Source organism: Neoarius graeffei, chromosome 5, assembly GCF_027579695.1.
Source record: "Neoarius graeffei isolate fNeoGra1 chromosome 5, fNeoGra1.pri, whole genome shotgun sequence".
In the NCBI taxonomy this organism is placed as follows: Eukaryota; Metazoa; Chordata; class Actinopteri; order Siluriformes; family Ariidae; genus Neoarius; species Neoarius graeffei.
In genome coordinates, this window is record NC_083573.1 from 89,037,676 (window position 1) to 89,053,610 (window position 15,935).

Here is a 15,935-nt window from a genome sequence, read left to right on the forward strand (position 1 = left end):
GCCGTGTTTTAAAATCGGTGCGTTTGCAATGGCTACATTAGCTGTGCAGCTAACCGCTTCCTGCAGTTAGTTAGGTACTCTGCGCTACCTCTGTTATAATAGCCAATCAAAACAGTTTTTACAAAGACACCCACATTCTTTTTTTTAAGTCACTCGTTCATTTTATTTGTTTGTTTGTTCAGTAAAAACCCAAACATTTGTTGAATTTATTTTATTTCCTCGCGTCGCACCTTAATGACGTCAGCGCGCGGTATTTTTCCCTGATTCTGGGCCGGGGTGTCGTGAGTGGCAGAGCAGCTCCATCGCTGCGATCCATTGAAAGTCAGCCCTAGATCCAATCTTTTGTCGGGAGCCGAGGTCGCGCGGGCGGCCCTCCAGCGGCACCGGCCGCCCATGGAGGCAGCGGTTCTCCCAGGGGCGAGATGGGGGGAGGAAACGGCAAAGTCCCCACTCCTCCATGGTAAAACTGCTCAGTTTTACCATGGGCTTCAGGCTGAAAAAAAACGACAAAGTCCCAGTTTTACCATGGGCTCGAGTTGTACCATTTTTTTAGACAGGGCGGACGGACCAGGGCATTCGCCCGCCTGGCCGTGCCCGACGAGGAGCGCTCTCGGCCGGCTTGGGAGGCAGACGGCAGCCCCTCCCCCTCCCCCTATGGCATGCCCCCACCCTCTACCCTTCCCCGCCTCCTGCTTCTCATTAGCAAAACGACGCACTCGGAAAAGGGCTGAAATGGGGCTTTCTCCCAGGAGGCTATATCTACGTTCTGAGGGTTCATTTCGAGAAAGGCTGTGGATATAACATCCGGAAGCCTCCACGATCCCGTTTAAAGCATCAACAAACCACCATGCCATGGGTCCTTTAAGATCTGTTTGCAGAAAGGATGGGACAAAATAACACCTGAAATGCTTCATCACTTGGTGTCTTCAGTCCCTAAACATATTTTAAGTGTTATGAGAAGGAATGGCAACATTATAAAGTGGTAAATGTTTTACTGTCCCAACTTTTTTTGAAATGTGTTGCAAGAATCGTAATTGCAATATGTGTTTATTTTGAAAAACTATCAAATTAATGAGGTAAAACATCAAATAATGGGATGTATCATTTCAAGTGCAATTTTAGTTTTACTTTTAATTTCAACATACCATCCCAACTTCTGATTTGGGGTTGTAGATCTGTATGGGGAAGGGTGTATACAGGGGCACATGATATTATTGCTTGAAATCTAACACATAAAACTGTATTCGATGGGCTTCCAAATGGGGCAACACAAAAATCTTTTTCCCTATCATTCAGAGATCACAACTCCCCAACGATGCCACAGTCATATGTGGCTGGAAATATGAGAGAGCAAAATTGTCTGTACTGTGTGGATGGGTGGGGCATAATCTCTCTAGCCAATCATAGGTGTCTGTGAACTCATGTATATGGAAGACCACTGTGGACAGCACTTTCCGGTGAGTGTTTTGTGCAGCCCTGTGATGCAGCATAAGCAGCAGTTGGCTTCACATGTTTTGGAGGAAGCATGTCTTAGATGTCACCTTCCCCGGTTGGTAGCTGTCATATGATGATCAAGAGCTTGCTTGTGGGTAGTAATTGGCCAAGACCAAATTATGAGAAACAGGAGAAAATGTACTTAATGGTTATTAGCTCATCCAGCTGACAGGTGATGAATTTATGCCATCATGTGTTGTCCATTGTCTGTCCGTCTGGCATCGTCCACATTTCACGAAAATCGCTTCTTCTCTCTCAGTTCTTCACTGATTTTGATTCTTTCTGCCATGAAGGTAGGGGTACCTAGGGTGCATATAACTTCTACCCAGATTTGCTTAATTACAATTATTATTGAAGTTATGGCCTAATTAAGTCTTAATGAGCAATTCAACAAAAATCGCTTCTTCTCAGTCAGTCTCTCGCTGTTTTGGATTCTTTCTGGCAAATAGGTCAGTATTCCTAGGGTGTATATAGTGTATATAGCTTGCAACATTTATTGCGCAAGATGGCCCACTTTAGATCGTTCCTTCTGGACTAGACAGGACCAGAGTGAGCTACACAGTCATTGACAGTCTCGTTACATGATTCAAGTAAAGAGGGTCAGTGCAGCCAAAGCAGGTCCAACTGGAGACCTCATATCTACCTCGTAGATTTTGTCTGCGGGACGATTTTATTTGGTGATCCTCGTAGATTGTGTCTGCGGGACGATTTTTGGTGATCCTCGTGGAAGAGCCACGGGAAGAGCGCGCTTTATGTGATCCTCGTAGATTTTGTCTGCGGGACGATTTTTGGTGATCCTCGTAGATTTTGTCTGCGGGACGATTTTATTTGGTGATCCTCGTAGATTTTCTCTGCGGGACGATTTTTGGTGATCCTCGTGGAAGAGCCATGGGAAGAGCGCGCTTTATGAGTTAAACCCATAATAATAATTAATCTCGAGGCTGATTCCTTTTTTGAACTTTTATTTCATTTTATTATTTTATTTCTACTATTGTTTAATTCTTATTATTTTTCTTCCCCAATTATTTTATGTAATTTTATTTTCTATTGTTTACTGTTCTGCTTTTACTTCTGTAAAGCACATTGAACTGCCACTGTGTATGAAATGTGCTATATAAATAAACTTGCCTTGCCTCATCTCATTCTCGTTATCTCTATCCGCTTTATCCTGTTCTACAGGGTCGCAGGCAAGCTGGAGCCTATCCCAGCTGACTACGGGTGAAAGGCAGGGTACACCCTGGACAAGTTGCCAGGTCATCACAGGGCTGACATATAGACACAGAAAACCATTCACATTCACACCTACGGTCAATTTAGAGTCACCAGTTAACCTAACCTGCATGTCTTTGGACTGTGGGGGAAACCGGAGCACCTGGAGGAAACCCATGAGGACACGGGGAGAACATGCAAACTCCACACAGAAAGGCCCTCGCCAGCCACAGGGCTCGAACCCGGACCTTCTTGCTGTGAGGCGACAGCGCTAACCACTACACCACCGTGCCACCCCCAACTGGAGACCAAAAAATAATAATAATTTTTAAGTATTTTCCCAAGTGACTTCAAAGAGAGTAACTGATACTACCATATGATGATCAGGTCCTTTAGGATTCTGTTAATTTGCACCATGAATTTCCACAGCCCTTCAAAACCATGCACATTTTTATGTTTGTAATGCATTCTCCAAAGTGTCCACTTCAAGCCAAGACCATGACTACAAAATGTAACCTCTAAAGAAATGTATCCATTCGAAAGCCCTTGAAGCAGATTAACTATAGCTTACTTTGGCTGTGGAGAGAGAAATACGATAGGGATTACAGCTGTCATCTGAATACCGAACAGCTATTTATGTAGGACTGATGAGGAAAACCTTCCTTACACGAGAAACCATAAATCATGGAGTCTGATCTATTTGTCTGTCTTCCCCCTTGTGAATCTCTCACCTGCAACCTGACCCATAATTCTTTACTACTGATATTGACACAGACTGAAAAGCCAGAGCTCAGTGGCCCATTAAAGTCTCTCACTGCTTCCAGCAGCATAGGCCCTCTTTAAAGACCCGAAACCCCCCCACTTGTTTTCTGATCAAGTCTTCATAATTGGGAGAGTATGGGAGTGAAAAGGGGAGGCTGGAGTCCTGAACGCTGGGATAACATGGCTTCATACGAGACTCAAACTGATTAAGTAACAAAACATAAGCTTGTTGTTTTCACAGGAGTTCAAGTTCACCAAAAATGGATCTGGGCCTGGATTATTGGCCAACACATTACTACTGTAGTGAGTTCTCATAGTATTTATCCATGAGGGATGCATGTTCACACTCAGTCATATTCAATTAAACATGACAGAGTGTGAACAAGCCTTATGAAGAAGCTTTATAGAAATCTGGATGTAGATTTAGATCACTAATGAGCGAGCCGGAGGTGACGGTGCCAAAAAGCATGGTTCAATAACCACTGATTTTTAGAATAGTAGAGAAGAAAAGATGGAGCAAAGATAAATTTTAATTATTCCATAAAACTATAAAGTCCATTCAGGAATAATGTGTCCCAGCAAACCAGTGAGGAAATGCACCACTGCAGCGTCGTTCTAGTAGTTGACCTAGTAGTTCTCGCTCACAAGTCCATTTGTGCTTGCGCCCTTCTGTCTCTAAGAATCTACCTGTTAACTAGCAAGTTAGATTTAAAGCACATCATTCAATGAACTTTTCCAAACAGTCCTTGCAATGTTTTTCAGGCCATTCAATTTAGTTAGTACAGTATAAGGCAAAAGGTTTGTGGACACCTGAGCATCACACCCATATGTGGTTCTTCCCGAAACTGTTGCCATAAACTTGGAAGCACACAGTTGTCTAGAATTTCTTTGCATGCTCTAGCATTACAAATTCACTTTACTGGAACCAAGAGGCCAAAACCTTTTCCAGCATGACAATGCACCTGTGCACAAAGCAAGCTCCATGAAGATATGGTTTACCAAGCATGGTGTGGAACCACTGAACATCTTGGAGTGTGGCGTGGAACCACTGAACACTTTGCAGTTTGTCATGGAACCATTAAACACCTTGGAGTTTGGCGTGGGACCACTGAACCCCTTGGAATTTGACCTGGAACCACTGAACACCTTGGAGTATGGCATGGAGCCAGTGCACACCTTGGAGTTTGGCATAGAGCCACTCAACATCTTGGAGCTTGGCATGGAGCCAGTGCACACCTTAGAGTTTGGCATAGAGCCACTCAACATCTTGGAGCTTGGCGTGGAGCCAGTGCACACCTTAGAGTTTGGCGTGGAGCCACTCAAAACCGTGGAGCTTGGCGTGGAGCCACTGAGGACCTTAGAGTTTGGTGTGGAGCCAGTGCACACCTTGGAGTTTGGCGTGGAGCCACTGAACACCTTGGAGTTTGGTGTGGAGCCAGTGCACACCTTGGAGTTTGGCGTGGAACCACTGAACACCTGAGAGTTTGGTGTGGAGCCAGTGCACACCTTGGAGTTTGGCGTTGAGCCAGTGAACACCTTAGAGTTTGACGTGGAGCCACTGAACACCTTGGAGTTTGGTGTGGAGCCAGTGCACACCTTAGAGTTTGGCATGGAGTCACTCAACACCTTGGAGTTTGGCATAGAGCCACTCAACACCTTAGAGTTTGGCATAGAGCCACTCAACACCTTAGAGTTTGGCATGGAGACAGTGAACACCTTAGAGTTTGGCGTGGAGCCACTGAACACCTTGGAGTTTGGCATAGGGCTACTCAATGCCTTGGAGTTTGCCGTGGAGCCAGTGCGCACCTTAGAGTTTGGCGTGGGGCCACTCAACACCTTGGAGTTTGGCATGGAGCCACTCAACACCTTGGAGTTTGGTGTGGAGCCACTCAACACCTTGGAGTTTGGTGTGGAGCCAGTGCACACCTCAGAGTTTGGCATGTAACCACTGAATACCTTGGAGTATGGCGTGGAGCCACTGAACGCCTTGGAGTCTGGCGTGTAACCACTGTACACCTTGGAATTTGGCATGGAACCACTGAACAACTTGGAGTCTGGCATGTGACCATTGTACACCTTGGAGTTTGGCATGGAACCACTGAACACCTTTGAGATGAACTGTGATGGTGACTGTGGGCCAGGCCTCCTTGCCCACCTGACATCAATGCCTGACCTCACTAATGCTATTAGAAATTTTGTTAGAAGAGGACATTGTACTTTATGTCTGGTGAGCTAGTTAGCTAGTTATTACGGTACATTAGGTTAGCTACTACCTTTTAGCCTGGTCAATTAGGTATCTGCCAAAATAAAACATGAGACTGGTAGCACACTGGAGCTTCCACCTTCCTGATAGGCTAGCTTATAAGAATGTGATTTATCCAACCCTGCATTAATTCACATGACTGAAACCTCCACCGTATCCCTGAAAGGGAAAATAAACTATAAACGTATTGCTACTAATGAAAGTTGATAGTGTTTTTAACACATTTAAATGACTGCTTGTTTGTTGGGTCACCTGGGTGCATTAGAAAGTCCATGGGAACCCAGACAAATTCTGCTGGTTGCTAACCATTGTAGGAAAAATCTGCTGTGAGACACCAAGGTCAGTAATTATCTGTTATTGTGAGCAGCTGGATAAAGGCTCCTCTCCCATCAGCCAGAGACAAAGCCAAAGAGGAAGGCAGCAAACTTGAAGCTTTAAGATCTTTGGCAGCCCTTCAAAGTGTGATTATTTGTTGGCTAATTGTGCTCAGTTTTAATTTAGACTATAGAAAATAAGTGCCTCACGTGTCTGATTGCTGCATGTTGTATTTAGGCTAATGTAAAAACAAGTACAATTCAAGCTAATTTGCTTTAACCCTGTAGAACCCAAGCACCCTTTTCTTCTTTGGAAAATTATGAACTATTTGACCCCGTGGGTTCTCCAGGGTTAAATACAAAGCTATTGATTCAGGCAAGTTATCAGGAAAAAAAAATCAGAAAATTCTCTCCAAATGTTGAAAAGCAAAAAAAAAAAAAAGATGGATCAAGCAATTTATATGTCAGAATTAAAGGTGAAAATATTAGCTTTGGACAAGCTGAGGAGTTGATACACGATTCAAGAAAAGGAAAAGGTTGAAATAATTACTCTAATAGAAAGTGAAATGAAGAAATTAATCAAAGCAAATAAATCTGAGAATAAAGTCCGCCTGCACATACTGTAGCCATAACATCTTTCTATCAACTACTGAAGCGCACAGTTTGCTCTTTTTAATTTATGAGAATACATAATATTTTCACATCTTCAAGCTATTATAATCAAGTCCAGCATCTGTGTCGAGTACCTGATGCAACAGTGCACTAGAAACATTCATTAATAATATGAATATTTATATCAGTGTGGACCGGATCCTGGTGTGCAGCTTGCAGCAAAGATAATCGATAACTGGCTCATTTGTAAATAACTGCCGGCTTTGAAAAGACGAGATGATCACAAAAAAAAAAAAAAAGCTGCCTGAATACATTCACCATACATGCAGACCAAAACAAGGCCACACTGCTATGATTTATAGGATATGAAACATGAGCAAAATGATACTGTGGGTATGCTGAACACAAACTTTTAGAAGACGTCATTCTTTCAAGATGGGCGAAAAATATAATTGCAAAAATAAGCAAGCATTAGGGAAGTTATTGTTGGACGTGAATAAGTTTCACAAAGCAACGTGAATGTTTACTTTACACATTCAAAGATGAAGCCGTTTGTCGGTCTGGATAGAAGAAGAAGAAGAAGAAGAAGAAGAATGCTGGGTTTCATCAAATGCAATGTGAAACTGATGAGATTGAAAGGTTGAAATGGGATACAAAATCAAGATGAATGGATTTTGCTGAATCTAAACAGACTTTAATGTGAAGAAGAAAGGAAAAACAAAGGCTTGAAAAAAAGTGAGTGTTCTTCATGCCAAGAAATGTCGATATCAGTACTTGAGTGTTAACTTTTCTCCTGAGTGACCACAAAGCTGTGGTTTGGGTCTTATTCTTTTTTTTTTTATTTTATTTTATCTTTTTTTGAGTACCTTGTGTTTGCAGAGATGAAAATTGGTATAAATGTGCACTGAATATTTCATTTCTGAAAATGGGAATTGTTATTGCAGTTTTGTTGAAATTGTATATTGCAACCTTGGTTTAAAAAAAAAAGAGGTTATTATCAAAAAAGGAAAAAAGATGTAACGTAGTCCTGCAGTGCTATTTAAAAAACAGACAACACAGTGACCTCATAACTCCAGGGTCCGTGGTTTGGTCCGTGGTTTTGTCCTGTTACTGTCAAGTTACTGTCTGCCTGGATTTTCCCATGTTCTCCTCATGCCTATGCGGGTTTCCTCTGGGTTCTTTGGTTTCCTCCAACCACCCAAAACATGCAGGAGGACTCGTTACACTAAATTGCCTCTAGGTGTAAATGTGTGTGCACAGTGCCCTGAAGGGTGTTTTCATGCCTCCTGCCAAGTGCTCCTGGAACAGGCTCCAGACCCACCACAACCCTGACCAGGATGAAGCCTTAACGGAAATGAATAAATATTAAAAATACACACATCACAAATCATTAGAATGTCTTCAATCATGTCGTGATAGGATATTTTTTATCATTTTGTTCACAGCCATATTTTGAATACAACAATGGTGCCAAAGTAAGTATTATCATGGGATGATGGCCTTCATCAACACCTGTCCAACAGATCCAATGGACCTACATCGACAGAAATAAAGATCTGTGAAACTGTAATAAGATGCTAGGAATGGATCAAGCATAGCAAAAATGTCACTCAAGGCAAATGGAAAAGAGGATGACCATGTGATGCACGGTGCTGAGCCATCAAGAGACCGGGTTACCCCTGGAGTCATCGAGGAAGAAAAGCTAAGGAGAGGGATGACTGGAGGATTCCTTGTCAGTGACCCCTGGAGGGTGAGGAGGCTTATATGAAAATAAAGATGGTGGACTACAACCCTGATTCCAAAAAAGTTGGGACGAAGTACAAATTGTAAATAAAAACGGAATGCAATGATGTGGAAGTTTCAAAATTCCATATTTTATTCAGAATAGAACATAGATGACATATCAAATGTTTAAACTGAGAAAATGTATCATTTAAAGAGAAAAACTAGGTGATTTTAAATTTCATGACAACACCACATCTCAAAAAAGTTGGGACAAGGCCATGTTTACCACTGTGAGACATCCCCTTTTCTCTTGACAACAGTCTGTAAACGTCTGGGGACTGAGGAGACAAGTTGCTCAAGTTTAGGGATAGGAATGTTAACCCGTTCTTGTCTAATGTAGGATTCTAGTTGCTCAACTGTCTTAGGTCTTTTTTGTCGTATCTTCCGTTTTATGATGCGCCAAATGTTTTCTATGGGTGAAAGATCTGGACTGCAGGCTGGCCAGTTCAGTACCCGGACCCTTCTTCTACGCAGCCATGATGCTGTAATTGATGCAGTATGTGGTTTGGCATCGTCATGTTGGAAAATGCAAGGTCTTCCCTGAAAGAGACGTCGTCTGGATGGGAGCATATGTTGCTCTAGAACCTGGATATACCTTTCAGCATTGATGGTGTCTTTCCAGATGTGTAAGCTGCCCATGCCACACGCACTAATGCAACCCCATACCATCAGAGATGCAGGCTTCTGAACTGAGCGCTGATAACAACTTGGGTCGTCCTTCTCCTCTTTAGTCCGAATGACACGGCGTCCCTGATTTCCATAAAGAACTTCAAATTTTGATTCGTCTGACCACAGAACAGTTTTCCACTTTGCCACAGTCCATTTTAAATTAGCCTTGGCCCAGAGAAGACGTCTGCGCTTCTGGATCGTGTTTAGATACGGCTTCTTCTTTGAACTATAGAGTTTTAGCTGGCAACGGTGTTTGGCACGGTGAATTGTGTTCACAGATAATGTTCTCTGGAAATATTCCTGAGCCCATTTTGTGATTTCCAATACAGAAGCATGCCTGTATGTGATGCAGTGCCGTCTAAGGGCCCGAAGATCACGGGCACCCAGTATGGTTTTCCAGCCTTGACCCTTACTCACAGAGATTTTTCCAGATTCTCTTAATCTTTTGATGATATTATGCACTGTAGATGATGATATGTTCAAACTCTTTGCAATTTTACACTGTCGAACTCCTTTCTGATATTGCTCCACTATTTGTCGGCGCAGAATTAGGGGGATTGGTGATCCTCTTCCCATCTTTACTTCTGAGAGCTGCTGCCACTCCAAGATGCTCTTTTTATACCCAGTCATGTTAGGGGCTCACTTCACCGAGTACGATCTGGAAAAATCGCACGCGGCCACGTGCGACTATGATCGCAGCTATGTTTTCCCGTAGTCGCGGGCAAAATCTGTGCGACCTAAACCCATTATTTTCTGTGTGCGCTCTATGTTCGATGTTATTTCGTTCGACCTTCGATGTGTACGCTCTACCTGCGTCCTATACGCTCTGTAGACGCTTTACATATGTTCTAATTGCGTCTATCCACTCGATCTGATGCGATCTTAAGATGACCAAGGCTCGTTCTGTTCGACCAATTTGCGACATAGTGTCGATCTCTCAGTGATCTATCCTCACAAGTGCGCGACCTCGGCCGATCAAGGCTCAATCTTGGCCGATCTAGCTATGTACGAGTTGCAACGTACCCTCGATCAATACGATTTAGCCTGCGATATAAACATTCTAGCCTCACTCTGTACGCTCAATTCTTGAGCTTTTCTAGACAGATCCTCGCCTGAGCTACGCGCAAATTTGTCACAGTCACCCGGATTTGCGTGCGACCCACTGCAACCGTATAAAAAGGCCCAGCGATCGGTGGCCGACCATCAGTTTTTGACCAGCCTCCGAAGGGACAACATGGACCCAATCGCTCTGCATCATGCTATGTTATTACAGCACCGTCAGGGGCGAAAATAACTTTTATTTCTTGCCGGTACTATTATTTTGAGTCATACTGCGCACGCACAGCGCGCACCAGAAAATACACCTAATTATTTATTATTGTCTACTTATCAAGCATTCGGACTTCTTATCACTCAGTAGTACTAGTATAGTACTTTTTTTTAATCACACTATCACTCTTTCATCCAGCTGTATCAGTTTTTGATTATAAATAAATTGCAAACACATCATTTCAACAACACAATTTAATAAATTTTTTTTAGCTGAACAGTTGAAAACTAACTTTTCATTTTGGACATTGGACACAGAACAGTGTAACAGAACAGAAAAGTGAAAGGTTTTAGGTAAAACACTTAAAATAAATTCCAAAGAGGCTTGAACGTTTGAGAAAGTGCGTGCGTTCTACAGTAAGTGCGTGTGTTCTCAGTGCGCGTGCCATGCATTGGTAGCCTAGTTACTCTGCTCGCTCCAACCAGACAGTAATCTAGAATCTTTGCCCCAACTTCCACTCGATTTACGAATTCTGATCAGAGTAATTTTTAATTAGTCTATCATGAAACATTAACATGTTTCTTTATATGCCTTTTTATTTGGGAGACTTTGCAACTAACGTCTGTCTGCTAAAACACTTTGATTACCAGCTATTACCACGTTATAGCACAAGATCTGGTTAAGCCGTACACGCGCTGGTTACAACTAAAAAAAAAATAGTTGAGACGCCTTTCCTTCGCCACAAGTTCATAGGAATTGGAAAATTAAGTTAAGTGAACTTATATATTCAAGTGCTGATTGACGCCCCTTAACCGATGCCACTTTTTGAGGATTTTGAGTAAACTCAACTTAGAACCATGATGTGCCAACTTGCTCTTCTAAGTTAATTGGCATTATTATTTCAATTTATTTCAACTAAACAACTTGTTGGACTGAACTTCTAAATGCAAGTCAAGTCATCTCATTATCTCTAGCCGCTTTATCCTTCTACAGGGTCGCAGGCAAGCTGGAGCCTATCCCAGCTGACTACGGGCGAAGGCGGGGTACACCCTGGACAAGTCGCCAGGTCATCACAGGGCTGACACATAGACACAGACAACCATTCACACTCACATTCACACCTACGGTCAATTTAGAGTCACCAGTTAACCTAACCTGCATGTCTTTGGACTGTGGGGGAAACCGGAGCACCCGGAGGAAACCCACGCAGACACGGGGAGAACATGCAAACTCCACACAGAAAGGCCCTCGCCGGCCCCGGGGCTCGAACCCAGGACCTTCTTGCTGTGAGGCGACAGCGCTAACCACTACACCACCGTGCCGCCCAAGTCAAGTCAACTCAATATAAAATACTCTTCTATGTGAACTTAAAAGAACATTTTGGGGCGTCGTGGCTCAGGTGGATAAGGCGCCATACCATAAATCCGGGTTCGATTCCGACCCGAGGTCATTTCCCGATCCCTCCCCGTCTCTCTCCCCCTCATTTCCTGTCTCTACACTGTCCTATCCAATAAAGGTGGAAAAAGCCCCCCAAAAATCTTAAAAGAATAATTTAGGATAACTTAATGTTTTTTGTGCCAACTTGCTTTTCCAAGTTAATTGGAATGATTATTTCAATTTATTTCAAAATCACAATTTGAATGCACTGAACTTGCTAAATAAAGTAAGGTCAACATAAAATACTCATCTGTGTCGACTTAAAAGAGCAAGTCAGCACAACTATTTGGCCCGGAGTTGAGTTTACTCAAAATCCTTTGGCAGCAGGTTGCGTTACATTTTTAAGTTGGCTTGACTAATTTTTTTTTTACAGTGCAATTTTTTTGGAATCGGGGTTGTACTAAGGACATCTGCCCATTTTATAAGGTGACTTGGTCTGCAAAACACAACAGTATGAGATGAAAGAAGGAAGCCATGGCCTCAAGGTTAGAGAAGCCACTTTGGGACCAAAAGGTAACCCGTTCGATTCCCTGGACCAGCAGGAATGGCTGAAGTGCCCTTGAAAAAGACACCTAACCCCCAACTGCCCCCCAGGCTGCTCTGGGTATGTTGTATGCCGCTCTGGATAAGAGTGTCTGCTAAATGCCATTAATGTAATTTATTATATAGCACGACCTACTTGTGGTAAAATCGTGCGCTCTGATTGGTTCCTTGGCAGGCAGAATGTTCCTGTAATGCCTGTGGGCGATGACGGACTTTCTTTCCAAGGCGTCGGCTTTAAATGTTGCAAAAAACAAACAAAACGACAAAAAAAGATTAATTGGGAATCAAAACGGAATCAAAAACGGCCAAAACACAAAAGACAAACAAGAGTCACAGAGTTATTCAAGAAATGAGCAATGAAGAGCAGTCAGAAACCGTTAACCACTAACAGAAATTCAGTTTTGAAACCGCTAGCTGTTTATTCTGCATGCACGACTCAACTACAGTGGTGCTTGAAAGTTTGTGAACCCTTTAGAATTTCCTATATTTCTGCATAAATATGAACTAAAACATCATCATATTGTCACACAAGTCCTAAAAGTAGATAAAGAGAACCCAGTTAAACAAATGAGACAAAATATTATACTTGGTCATTTATTTATTGAGGAAAATGATCCAATATTACATATCTGTGAGTGGCAAAAGTATGTGAACCTCTAGGATTAGCAGTTAATTTGAAGGTGAAATTAGAGTCAGGTGTTTTCAATCAATGGGATGACAATCAGGTGTGAGTGGGCACCCTGTTTTATTTAAAGAACAGGGATCTATCAAAGTCTGATCTTCACTACACATGTTTGTGGAAGTGTATCATGACACGAACAAAGGAGATTTCTGAGGACCTCAGGAAAAGCATTGCTTGTTAGGACTAGGACTGTTTTGGCCTCTAGAGGCCGCTGTTATTTCCTTTTCATGTCGTGTTTATTTTGGCCTCTAGAGGCCGCCACTGTTCCTGTGTTTTGTGTTTGTGTTAATTGCCTAATTATCTTCACCTGTGTCCTTAATTAGTTTGTCTATTTATACCCCTGAGTTCAGTCCTCTTGTCACGGAGTCTTTGTGCTGTTATGTTTATCTCCAGTTTCCTTTGTACTGTGTTTTTTTGATCTTCTTAGCTTTTGAATTTTTGCACTTTGCTTTTCTTTTGGATTATACTCTTTGGTTTTTTTTTGTCTTTTGTTTTGCCCTGTATATAGTGTATATAGTTTAAATAAACCTTTTGATTCTTTTTCTACTTCCGCCTCACGCCTCTGCATTTGAGTCATCCCCCTGGTGGCCTAGCGGGGGTTTGCTGGATTATCACACCAACGAACCAGGTTCGAATCCCAGCAAAACCCTAACAGAAAGACTCCGTCATGACCGACTCAGCAGAGGCTGCTTCAACTGTCTACCCGGCCAACCTTCAGGGAATTATGGCAGCTTTGACACGCTTCGGAGCGACCATGGACGCTCATGGACGTACGCTCACCAGCCAACGTGAGGCCCTCGCTCGCCACGAGGAACTGCTTCAGCAAATTGGGAAAACCCTGGCACAGCTGACATCTCTGCCTGCATCTCCTGCTCCTGATCCAGTTCCTGCTCCTGATCCAGCTCCCACTCCTGCTCCAGTGCCTCCTGCAATGCTGCCTTCTTCACCTCGCGAACCCAGCCTTCCTGCACCACAGAGGTATGACGGCAAGCACAGTGAGTGCCGAGAGTTCCTTACCCAGTGTCAACTCACCTTTGAGCTTCAGCCTACCACCTTCCACTGCGGGTGGAGAACCGCAAGCTTGCTCCTCGCTACATTGGCCCCTTCAAGGTGGTGCGCAGGGTGAACCCTGTCTCCTACCGGCTCCAGTTGCCCCGGACTCTGAGGATCAACCCCACTTTCCATGTTTCCCTGTTACGGCCCGTACTGACGTCTACGTATGCCCCTGCCCCTAGGAACCCCCCACCCCCCCGCATCTTCCAGGGGCAGACTGTGTTCACTGTGAATCGCCTGCTTGACTCCCGCCGGGTCCGCGGCGGGTTGCAATATCTGGTGGACTGGGAGGGCTATGGTCCTGAGGAGCGCTGCTGGGTTCCTGCTCGGGATGTCCTTGATAAAGAACTATGTCGGGACTTCCATTCGGCCCATCCGGATCGCCCTGGGAACGTCAGGAGACGCTCCTAGAGGGGGGGGTCCTGTTAGGACTAGGACTGTTTTGGCCTCTAGAGGCCGCTGTTATTTCCTTTTCATGTCGTGTTTATTTTGGCCTCTAGAGGCCGCCACTGTTCCTGTGTTTTGTGTTTGTGTTAATTGCCTAATTATCTTCACCTGTGTCCTTAATTAGTTTGTCTATTTATACCCCTGAGTTCAGTCCTCTTGTCACGGAGTCTTTGTGCTGTTATGTTTATCTCCAGTTTCCTTTGTACTGTGTTTTTTGATCTTCTTAGCTTTTGAATTTTTGCACTTTGCTTTTCTTTTGGATTATACTCTTTGGTTTTTTTTTGTCTTTTGTTTTGCCCTGTATATAGTGTATATAGTTTAAATAAACCTTTTGATTCTTTTTCTACTTCCGCCTCATGCCTCTGCATTTGAGTCATCCCCCTGGTGGCCTAGCGGGGGTTTGCTGGATTATCACACCAACGAACCAGGTTCGAATCCCAGCAAAACCCTAACATTGCTGATGCTCATCAGGCTGGAAAAGGTTACAAAACCATCTCTAAAGAGTTTGGACTCCACCAATCCACAGTCAGACAGATTGTGTACAAATGGAGGAAATTCAAGACCATTGTTACCCTCCCCTGGAGTGGTCGACCAACAAAGATCACTCCATGAGCAAGGTGTGTAATAGTCGGCGAGGTCACAAAGGACCCCAGGGTAACTTCTAAGCAACTGAAGACCTCTCTCACATTAACATTAGCCAATGTTCATGAGTCCACCATCAGGAGAACACTGAACAACAATGGTGTGCATGGCAGGGTTGCAAGGAGAAAGCCACTGCTCTCCATAAAGAACATTGCTGCTCATCTGCAGTTTGCTAAAGATCATGTGGACAAGCCAGAAGGCTACTGGAAAATGTTTTGTGGACAAATGTGATCAAAATAGAACTTTTTGGTTTCAATGAGAAGCGTTACGTTTGGAGAAAGGAAAGCACTGCATTCCAACATAAGAACCTTATCCTTTCTGTGAAACATGGTGGTGGTAGTATCATGGTTTGGGCCTGTTTTGCTGCATCTGGGCCAGGATGGTTTGCCATCATTGTTGGAACAATGAATTCTGAATTATACCAGCAAATTCTAAAGGAAAATATCAGGACATCTGTCCATGAACTAAATCTCAAGAGAAGGTGAGTCATGCAGCAAGACAGCAACCCTAAGCATACAAGTCATTCTACCAAAGAATGGTTAAAGAAGAATGAAGTTAATGTTTTGGAATGGCCAAGTCAAAGTCCTGACCTTAATCCAATCGAAATGTTGTGGAAGGACCTGAAGCGAGCAGTTCATGTGAGGAAACCCACCAACATCCCAGAGTTGAAGCAGTTCTGTACGGAGGAATGGGCTAAAATTCCTTCAAGCCAGTGTGCAGGACTGATCACCAGTTACCACAAATGTTTATTTG

The 15,935-nt window shown here is 43.4% G+C and overlaps 1 protein-coding gene across 2 annotated transcripts in view; it reads right to left on the reverse strand.

Annotated features, from left to right (window-relative positions):
• sugct (succinyl-CoA:glutarate-CoA transferase) overlaps positions 1-15,935 on the reverse strand; it is a 370,194-nt gene that overhangs the window by 159,037 nt on the left and 195,222 nt on the right. The window lies entirely within an intron of this gene.